General features: G+C 39.2%; 1 long non-coding RNA gene across 1 annotated transcript; it reads left to right on the forward strand.

The window, feature by feature from the left end:
* Window positions 1-8287: 8287 nt before the first annotated feature.
* LOC139186805 (uncharacterized) lies at window positions 8288-11182 on the forward strand. The gene is made up of 4 exons (XR_011570412.1): window positions 8288-8752; window positions 9207-9404; window positions 9494-9641; window positions 11074-11182. It is a non-coding gene; the product is annotated as an uncharacterized lncRNA (long non-coding RNA).
* The last annotated feature ends 443 nt before the right edge of the window (window positions 11183-11625 follow it).

The raw sequence follows: 11625 nt of genomic DNA on the forward strand, positions 1-11625 counted from the left end.
GGTAGATGACATGGAACATCCTAGGACAGAGACATGAAACAGATTCTTCCTCAGAGCACTAGATGGAACCAGCTCTGCAGACACCTTGACTCTGGACTTCTGGTGTCCAGAACTGTGAGAGAATAAATTTCTCCTGTTTTAAGCCACCCAGTGTATACAGCATAACTTAAAATTTACCGTTAGCCACCCAGTCTGTGAGACTTTGAGTGGCAGTTTTAGGAAATAAATATTCAGGGCTTTTATCAAAATTATAATATTTGGGGTGGGATAAAGGGTCCTTGAAAATGTTTTCAGTTCTAGTTTTTTCATTCATTTGTTTATTCACTAAATGGTGGTTGGGTGACTACTTTGTGTTAAGCCCTCCTCTGGTCAATAGAGATAAAATAAGATAGAGAAAGGTCCTGTCTGAATGAAGTGAAAACTCTAATGGAGAAGAGTAATAAATAAATACATAACACAACATAACAAGCTAATTTTAAGTGTGTGAATAAAAATAAAACAGGGAATGTATTAGAAAGTGGTATAAAGAGACTTATGAAAGGCATCTTTGAAAAGATGATATTTGAACTGAGCCTTGAATGAAGTCAGGAAGTAAGCTAGGCAAGGATTAGTGAGTACAGAGAGCTTTCTTGATAGAGGGAACCAGGATAAACACCTAGCATATGAATAAGGCCAATCAATGTAGAGGGAACACAGTGATTGGGAAGCAGGGAAGGGAGATGAGACCAAATCAGTGTAGGCCTGGTTAAGGATTTGGGTATTATTCTAAGTGTGATGGGAAGCCATTGGAATGTTCTATTGTTTTGTTTAATCAGAGAGGTGATATTCTCTGATTTGTGTGTTTTAAAGATCTCTCTGGCTGCTCTGTAGATGATGGTTTCTAAATGAAAAGTGGAAGCAAGGAGATGCATTAAACAGCTTTTTAAAAAGCCCAAAAGAAAGGTGGTGGTGCCTTTGAGCATCTTTGGAGGTGTTGCTATGCAAATTTATGTAAAGCAAATTTATAGATAACCATCTAAGCCTAAAAAATGCCATCCCCTTTTCAAGTTAAATATCATACAATCATGGGGTTCTTTCACATCCCCTGAACTTTTTTTTTTGGCCATGCCATGCAGCTTGTGGGGTCTTAGTTCCTTGACCAGGGATCAAACCTGGGCCCATGGCAGCAAACTTCTAACAACTGGACCACCAGGGAATCCCTCCTCCCCTGAACTTCTTGAGAGCAGATACCAGCCGGAGTTTCTGAATCAACTAGTTAACATCCATTTAGAACATCTTATTCATAGCTCAAATCCTAAAATAGCTCTAAAGTTGAGGAATGAAATTGCTATTGAAAAATCTCAGGGTTAATTTTTTTAGGTAAGCAACTTATATAATTAAGTTGTTATAAGGTATAGCAAAATGTTATGTATGTTAGCAGTATCAGTTTTTAAAATGCGACAAAAATAATTATCCTACTTATAGTATTTAGAAATCTCATGTTATCTAAGAATTAGTAAAACTTCACAATTCTTAGAGTAAAAGGAGTCAGTATTCAAAATTCAGCTAATTTTAAAGAGACATCTGTTCATTTGGGAATAAGTGAATATAATTAGAAATAATGGTCATTGACTCTAGAAAATGAAGTGTATTTGCCAGCAGGCAAAATACTATAATTGCAATGTCCCTACTGGGCTTCTCTGGTAGCTCAATGGTAAAGAATCCACCTACAATACAGGAGATGCGGGTTCAACCCCTGGGTTGGGAAGATTCTCTGGAGAAGGAAATGGCAAGCCACTCCAGTATCCTTGCCTGGGAAATCCTTTGGACAGAAGGAGCCTGGCAGGCTATAGTTGCAAAAGAGTTGGATGCTACTGAGCCGCTGAACGACAACAAAATGTCCCTACTGGCAATTATGATAAAACACACAGTCCACAAGTCAGCACAAGTAGACTGCAGTCGCATACATGTGGGAAGACAAAGGAACCAATTATTTGTAAAGCCAAGCAAAATATTAATAAAAGTTTTAAACCAAAGGAGCACTTTACCAAAAAAAAAAAAAAACAAAAACCCAAAAAACAAAAAAACACCTTCCAAAACAAAAACAAAAGTAAAAACAACAAAAGGTCAAAAAAAAAAAAAAAAAAAAAAAACCCTGAGCAAAGCCACAAGAAACACGTTGCTCTTAAGTTAAACAAAGTTCAGTCTCATGAAAGTCTTCCGCATGAAGAAAGACTTCCTCTGAGAAAGTCTTCCTCAGTTGGAAGGAATGTTTTCCTTAATCTGTGGAGAGTTTCACTTGCCAAATAAAACTAAGATGCCGCTCCTCATCCATCACGTTTAAATGAAATCACACTCTTCAGGCTTATAATAAATGCAGCAATGATGAAAATTCTAAAAGAAGTAGAAATAAAAAATGTTTTGCACAGGCATGAATAAAAGCTATCAGAAAAGAAAATACCAATTGTTCTGGAAAGTAAGTGACTAGAAATGTCAGTGAGAGGAGAGAATGCTCCAGCTTCTGTGAAACTCACAGGACACAGGACTTTGGAGTGACTGGTACCCTCAGAGACCTCATTCTAGTATTCTAGACTGCTCTTCCCACAAGCACCTTGCCCTTTCTTCTCCACGTCTTTGCTCACAATATTCCCTCTGAACTGAGCACCCATTCCCTCCCACCCAGTGGCTGGAAGTTTGAAGGCTCCCCAAGTACGAATCCTATATATCAGATGATACAGTTTACATGTCCATCTTCAACGAAGCCTTTCCTGAACTTCTCAGCTGGAAGCAATCTCTCTCTTACAAGGTCCTGTACGACCATCCGTCCTTCTCTTACTGCTACTGCTAAGTCACTTCAGTCGTGTCTGACTCTGCGACCCCATAGACGGCAGCCCACCAGGCTCCCCCGTCCCTGGGATTCTCCAGGCAAGAACACTGGAGTGGGTTACCGTTTCTTTCTCCAATGCATGAAAGTGAAGTCGCTCAGTCGTGTCTGACTCTTAGCGATCCCAAGGACTGCAGCCCACCTGGCTCCTCCATCCATGGGATTTTCCAGGCAAGAGTACTGGAGTGGGGTGCCTTTGCCTTCTCTGGTGCTTCTCTTAAGGCACTCCCATTTGTGCATGATGCGATGTTTATTTATGTACATAAGTAATCTCTCTGGATTCCTAAACACAGATGTTCTGCAAAGATCTCTGCTGGACCCTTTTCTCTTGTCAGTCTATATGGTATCCTCACACACTCAGACAACAAGTATCCCTCCACCATGGCCATTTCTCCACTGCTTTGCTGTCTCTTACCTCTATGAACATGACTCCAAAATCTCTACTCCCATCTTCCGTCCTATGGGTCTCTCAAGTTTCAGCCCCTTGTTTCTGACTGCCTCTGAGATTTCTGCATCAAGTTGCCCCTTTTAACCTTAAACTCACTAAATCTACAGTGGAAATGGTCATCTTCCCCACCCAACTTTCTTCCTCTGTTCTCCTTATGGTAAAGACACCACTGTCTTCCTGGTCATTTGGGTGCAAAACCCTCCGCTATCCTCACTGTCTAGATCCAGTCGGTAACAAAGCCTTGCCAATTTCATTTCTGTAATATGATTGTCATTTTAACCCTTTTTTCTCACCCCCTTTCCCTTTCCCTAACCAACTATTAATGTCTCATGTCGTCCACTACTGTATCCACAGTATCTCGAATGATGTCTTACCTAACGTGGAAAATCAGCAAATACACACTGAAAGATTAAACGAGTGAATTTCCCACCCCAACACCTTTGTTCATGCAATTCTCTTCTCTCGAAGTGTCCTTGTACCCCATAGTCAGTATCTTCACTGTACAAGGCAATTGCTATATCAGAGGGCAAAGGTCAGATTTCAGACTTCTGAATCAGTCATGATTCTTTTCAAACAAATTTGACTATTTTAAAGAGGACAACAAAAACAATTTTTCAAATGATGAGATGGAGACGTACAAAATGGAGCGGAGCCTGGAAATGGGCAGGGTAACCTACAGGCTAGACAGAAGCATTTGGCATGGATGCCACCACCTTTATTATCACTATACTCCACTGCCGCTGAACTAACAAGCCAGTACAACCTCTTCATCTTAAGTTACTTGCTCCAGGTCTAAAGTCTCAGGTAGGCATGTACATTTGGCTATTCCCAGATTATATGCAGGGTTCAAGGTCACAGGGTACTTGTTCCTTGACTTTCATAGGAGGTGGCAAGATTGCCTCTCCAAAAGACTCATAAAATGAAAGAATACCTATATTTATAAGAGGATTCAGATGCTGGGCAACAAAATAGAGCAACAAATGTCTACTACCCTGTGTGGTGGCCAGCCCAGTGGCCATCTTTCTTCAAGGAAAACAACAGACAGTGTTTGTTGTCAATGATAAATTTCAAACTTTCAAGTGAGTATTAGAATTTTGAAAAATTTTGTCCACCATCATGAGCTAATCCTGAAAGATTTTTTTTTTTCTTTTTCTTTTTGGCCACATTGCACAACTTGTGGGATCTCAGTTCCTTGACCAGGGAGTGAACCCAGGGTCGCAGTAATGAGACCACCAAGTCCTAACCATTGAATCGTCAGGGAATTCCTCTGTAAAAATTTTAAAAATGAGATCCATGGTGATATTAATGGATGTATTTTTATTTTTCAGCAATAAGTATATATATTAAAGTGTAGTTGATGTGCAATATTATATAAGTTGGGGTTTCCCTAGTAGCTCACAGTAAAGAATCTGCCTGCAGTGCAGGAGATGTGAGTTTGACCTCTGGGCAGGAAGATCCCCTGGAGAAAGAAATGGCAACCCACTCCAGCATTCTTGCCTAGGAAATCCCAGGGACAGAGGAGCCTGGCAGGCTACATACAGTCCATGAGGTCGCAAAAGAGTTGAACACGACTGAGCGACTAAACAACACCAACAATTATATGTTACAGGTGAGCAATATTTAAAGGTGCAATTTTTAAAAGTTATAGTTGTTATAAAATATTGGCTGTATTCTCTGCATTATACAATATATCCTTGCGCAATAAAGTGTTTCTAATTAGGGTATGTACTTTGTTTTTTTAGACATAATGCTATTGCACACTTCACACACTACATTACAGTTTAAACATAACTTTTATGTGTGCTGGGAAGCCAAAAATTTGTGTGACTTGCTTTGCTGTGATATTCACTCTATTTCTAAGGTGGTCTGAAACCCTAACCCACGATATCTCTGATATATGTCTATATGTGGGCTTCCCTCTGCCTGCTAATGGAGGAGATGCCAAAGACTTGCTTGGATTCCATCCCCGAATGGGGAAGACCCCCTGGAGTAGGATATGGCAACCCACTCCAGTATCCTTGCCCAGGAAATACCATGGACAGAGGAGCCTGGTGGGCTACAGTCCATGGAGTTGCAAAGAGTGGGACACAGCTGAGCACACACACACACATGCCTGGATTTACATGAATATTTGTCATAAGCTGTTTATTTTTATTTAAGATGTTTACGTTTCCACATAGCAGTAAAACCTTTACGTTTCCTAACTCAAGCTTTTAAAATTTCTCAATACCATATAAACTAATCCTGTTCTGTAGTGTAAATCAAGGGTGATTGTCAGCTTGTTTCATTATGAGACATGAAAGAAAATAACATTTAATCCTAAAGAGATCCACATAAGCATAATGGATGTATTTTTTAAATATTACGTAATGAAATGTTCCACCATTTGGAAAATTTTTTTCCTTTTTTTTCCCCCTTCAATAATTAAAAAAAATTGAGATATAATTGACATGTTACATCATATTAGTTTCACATGTACAACATCCCTTTATCTGCCCCTCACATCTGGTGATCTTGGACTCCAACCAGGTCACATCTCTGAGTAGCATTTATTTCCTAAGGCAAGGCAGGGGTCATGTCCAGCCATGTTTGATCTCCAAGCTTGTATACACAAGCCCACACCACCTACCCACAGTACCTTTGGGTATAGTCTCAAGGTATTCAACTTGGTCAGGGAATTTGGGTTCATTGCAAAACAATCACCACAATTAGTCAAGTTAACTTGAGTAACAATACTCAAGATTTTTTAAGATTGTAGAAAGGGGTCAACATTTGAGAACTGCTAAGTGTTTTGGAATAAGCATGGTCTTTGGAGCCATGTGGAACTGGTTCAATTCTGGCTCTATTTTTTCTATTTTTTCACTTGTTTTCTCTATTACCATGGGTAAGTCACTCAAGTTTTTTCAGTCCAGTCTGCCTGTAGGTAAAATATAATAAAAATAATAACTATCTCATAGGGTCATCTTTAGGGTAAATCTGGTAATATCCGAAATACCTAAAACAGTGTCCAGCACACAGAGAAAACACAACTTACAATACCTATCATTGCTCATATTTTTTTGACCTGATAATTCTATACTGGAGAATAAGCATATTTTTTTGACTTGATAATTCTATACTGGAGAATAAGCTACAAGGAAATAACTTCAAAGGTTGGGGCAATATTTAAACAAAAGTGTTTATATTAGCACTTTCAACTATAGTGGAAAACTGAAAACAATAAGAAACAAGATAAACACATGATGCTCTTACAATACAATAGATTATATAATCACTAAAGTGGAAAAGTATACAGATTAGGTTGATTCATGCAATTCAACACATGAAAAAAATTTAGGGGAAAGATAATATTGTAAACAGTGTGTAAATGCATTATAACCATAACAAATGCATTTTATAAATTGACAAATATTAGGACTTAATTTGAATAAAAAGTGAATTTAAGATTTACTAGCTTTTTTCCCTGTAAACTTGCTTACATTCATATTTTTTTAATTCTAGCAAATTCCTTACTGTTTAGTATTTTGGGGGAGCATCTGATAATTACCCTTAAGTGTTTTGTGTATTTAGTCCTTAAGTCATGTCCAACTCTTTTGCGACCTTATGGAGTGTAGCCCGCCAGACTCCTCTGTCCACGGGATTTCCCAGGCAAGAATACTGGAGAGGGTTGCCATTTCCTTCACCAGGGAATCTTTCTGCCCCAGGGATCGAACCTGTGTCTCCTACTTGGCAGGTGGATTCTTTACCACCAGGGAAGCCATTCAGAAATTTACATAAGTTTATGCACATCATTTACACTGAAGCTATACAGAGTTATCCCTGGAAGTTAATCATATATACCAGGTGTCCATCTTCTCTTGTAAATCTACCAAGTCTCACAAAATCCTTGAGTTTGCAGATGACTCTCTAAAATTTGGAATTAAGGCCCATGTGGCCTCTATCATGAGACACCGGAGTCACAGTTTCGCTCCTTGGGTCCGGACAATCCCCTGGAGGAAAAAATGGCAACCCACTCCAGTATTCTTGCCTGGAGAATCCCATGGACAGAGGAGCCTGGCAGGCTACAGTCCAAAAGGGTCACAAAGAGTTGGACACGACTGAGTGACTAAGCGCAGCACACAGCACAGCCTCTGCCACAGAAAACTGTCACTAGGAGGGGAGAGTGTTCAGAGCTAACAAGTGAAGAGAAACCTCTGGAGCAGGCAGAAGGAGAGGACTCAGCTGCTTATGTCTAGCTCTTCATCTTGAGAGATGTTATGCTAATACAATGATTTCTGTTACTGCTTCCTTCACACTGAAGTATGGAAATAAATTCTCAGATTTAGTCTTTCTTTTGATAGCACTTACTGTCTTTTTGGCCTCCAGCACTGAGAAGTTCCAGCCAGCAGAGCCAGACTATAGACTCTTTTTTACTAACCAACTGATGTGTCCATTATTCTAGTCATCGTTATGGAGATGCTGAGTGAACAATGAAATTTAAAACTTTTTTGAAAAAAAATTACTCTCTCGCACCAGGGATGGTAACTCCTTTCACGATTCGCTGTCTTCATACCATAGAGTTTTCTCCCTATCCTTCCAGTTACCCGACTGACTACTTTGTACCCAGTTAATTATTCACTGGGGCTGCCCAGGTGCCACTAGTGGTAAAGAACTCACTTGCCAAGGCAGGAAAGGTTAAGAAACATGGGTTCGATCCTTGGGTCAGGAAGGTCTCCAGAAGAAGGGCATGGCAACCCACTCCAGTATTCATTATATTAAATTTCCTCTCTTCAAAAAAAAAAAAAAATTACACTCTCGCCCCTGAAGCATTCCAATTCTTTACATTTTTACATTACTCTCCAGTCTTGTTGATAGGTAAATATATATTTACCTATACATATACCTATACATACCTATACATATAAATATATATGTAGCTGCAATTTCAGATCCCCTTTATTAAGATAATGGCATTATTTAAAAGCTCATTTCCAAAAGCCACTGTTGCTGTTTGCATCTGTGGCTGACATTTAACTAAGCTGGTGTTCATAAACATCAAGTATGAAGGGCCGGAGAAGAGAGCATTGTCATTACATAATCTTAGCGCTGATTACTGAAATCTCTAGCATGTTATCTGACCTTCCCAGTTTGGCCTCAATTTTGTCTTCTGCTCATATTTTAAGGTATCCTGCCCCCAATATTTCATTCAATTTTGTGGGAGAATAAATAGATATCATATCTGACATTTTAAGGAAGCATATTAAATTTTTTTAAAGGCAGACAAGAATTTTGTAGCTTATTTACAACAGACTGACAAAGCGTTGCCATGGAAGATGTGACATCATCAGGACAATGAACGTGAGAAAATTGTCAAGAGTGTTAACAGTTACAAAGGAGAAATAAAAAGGAAAAAAGCTTGAACTTGCCAGGAGGTCAAATCTCCTAGGAAATGAAAGTATTAGGTACAGTTGAAGTTCCATGATTTTTCTAATTTAGTGTTCTAAGGATCGTTAAAGACGTAATTTTAATTTAGAGAGACTGCTGTGAAAGAAGTGTTGGTTTTCCTAGCTTAATTGTCTCTTATGAATTCAAATGTTATATATTATTAAGCATACTTGGAAAAAATCTGTTAGATTCCTATTCAAATAGAAATGGAAAAATTAATTGAGAAGAACCTAAAGAAAATACATTAGAAGATAAAGTTTTGGTGATTTTTCTATGGTATTTTTAAGGCACATTTAAAACCATCTCACTGCTTCTTTTCTGTTTTCTCAAGTGGGAAAGTTATACTGAAAGGTTAATAATAGCCTATACGATTTATAGAGAACATTAAAAGGATAGTTTTCAAATCTATATGTCTGTCATTCATCTTTCTCTGAGAATAAATTTTCATCCTTCTTTCATATGATGTCATAGATTGATGATGAATGCCCTAAGAAGTCATCTCATCACTCCTGCCTTCGGGTACAAATAAGTCTTGATCTAATCCGGAGGGGAAAATTTTATTGTAGGGAGCTAAAACACTTTTCTAAACGTTGCCTGTTTTCCTTCTGGTGGTGTCAACCTGCTGGGATGGCCTCAGAGTCTGCCTCTGGATTTCTTTTCGGGCGCCAGGTAAACCTGCCCCAGGTATTAACTCCAGAGATATCACAGTTCATCTTTCATATTTCCCATTTTCCCTGTTGGGGCCTCTTTTCTTCCAGGCCCCACCTGGCGCCTTGCCTGTCACACACCTGTAATAACAGCCCTGGGCCAGCGCTGCAGGCAGGATGACTGAGCTGGCACTCAGAAGATTCTCCCTGATTGCACATGGGCTTCGTTTCCATTAATATTTGTTCTTTCTTCTCTCAAGTAGGTAATTTCCCTTTACTGTCCCCAGAAAATTCTGTTGAAAATCCCTGAAGTCTCAGAGGAATATGGCTTCAGTTAGTTGTAAAGTTTATTTACTATGATATAGAAAGGAAATTTTTTTCCTCCAGAGAAGCAGACTGCTGCTGCTGCTGCTGCTAAGTCGCTTCAGTCGTGTCTGACTCTGTGCGACCCCATAGACGGCAGCCCACCAGGCTCCCCCGTCCCTGGGATTCTCCAGGCAAGAACACTGGAGTGGGTTGCCATTTCCTTCTCCAATGTATGAAAGTGAAAGTGAAGTCCCTCAGTCGTGTCCGACTCCTAGCGACCCCATGGACTGCAGCCCACTAGGCCCTTCCGTCCATGGGATTTTCCAGGCAAGAGTACTGCAGTGGGTTGCCATTGCCTTCTCCGAGAGAAGCAGACTAACTTCCTTTAAATCATGATTTACTTCTGAGCGGTGATGTGCTTTTCCATGTGTGGCTCACAGGGTGAGCATTCCATACGTGAGATAAAGTGGACTCAGGAGTAGATGGACTAAAGTAGGGGACGCTGAAGTTTCAGGTCTTCTCTTCGCGTAGCTCTTTCCAAGGCTTTGGGAAAGGATTAAGCAATGTATTCATGTGCCACATGTTTTTGCAAAATTTGTGAAATGAGAGATATTTAAGCTACTCTCAGTTAACAGGACTCTCTTGCTCCTTTGACTTACCCTGTGAAGGTTTGTCCCTGTGTGGTGTGTTAGAGTAGCTACAGATAGTATAGGATCCTGGTAAGCGGAAGTCAAGTTAGTGATACAGTTAAAGTCTCAGAGGGTATCTTTACGTAGTTTGCAGTCATTTTTGTGACAAGTTAAGTTATAGCCAGGTGTCCTGGTGAAGGAACAGCTTCCAGGAAAGCTTGTAACTCCCACTATGTTGACCCACCTGGTGCCATGGCGTAAAGCTGCAAAGCCAAGGTTTATACAACACGAATGGGTCCTATCACACCTCTGACCAAGATTGTGTAAGTAAGTGGTGGAGAAACATGTTTGAAATGTCCTAAGCTAGCGTATGGGAAATTCTTCCAGTCATCAGGTGTACAAATCCGCAAGTGGAAGATGCAGTTTGTCTCCAAGTCTAGGCAAAACCATGGCTTTCCAGTTGGAACATATATGATGAGGTAGCACATACAATTATCAACACATCATACAAGTCTTTCTGTTGCGATGGGAATTGTGTGAAACAGAATTGATCAAGATTCTTTAGATTTTAAGGCACAAACTTGTAGCAGTATCAAAACCAGCAAGTATGTCTGTGTATGAGGTTGTGAAGATTCCCTAGTCTCTAGTCCCTAGCCATTAGTCTCTAGACTAGACATTCCCTAGTCTCAAAATGTGAAACAAATTTTGATCAACTACTGCAAGAAAGACTGAATTACTTTTATATTTTCTTTACAGAAGATGCTATTACAAAATAGCTGTTGCATAAAGAAGATACTGAAGAGCATTAAGCCAAAACAAGTAGAAGAAAAGTACAATAATAGTATGTTATTCAGTTAATTATTAAAAATATCATGTAATTTTTCTGAGTTTTTATTATTTATAGTATTCATCAGCATTAGAATGTTTTTAACTTATTGTAATTTCTATTATCATTCTAACTTTTAACCTACTTTTACAGTCATAATTTTGTATCCTTTTCTTTAAAGAAGGGCCCCCAATTAAGTAAGCTTTCATCTGTACAAAACTTGTACCTGCGTCTAAATAAAATGAGATGATCTGAGTCAAGTTGATCCCTGGCATCTGACACAATAGGCTAATCAAATAAAAATGAACTTAGTAAGAAAAGGTAAAAATAGCCAAGGTGCTATAAGCTAGGCAAGGAATAAGATATATCTTTTATAAAAAATAAAAACATATTTTCTGTCAGTGAATATGATGGTTTAGATGAGATTACACATGGGAAGGGGTTTCCCTGGTGGCTTAGATGGTTAAGAATCTTCTTGCAAT

Source organism: Bos indicus, chromosome 14 (genome assembly GCF_029378745.1).
Source record: "Bos indicus isolate NIAB-ARS_2022 breed Sahiwal x Tharparkar chromosome 14, NIAB-ARS_B.indTharparkar_mat_pri_1.0, whole genome shotgun sequence".
In the NCBI taxonomy this organism is placed as follows: domain Eukaryota; kingdom Metazoa; phylum Chordata; class Mammalia; order Artiodactyla; family Bovidae; genus Bos; species Bos indicus.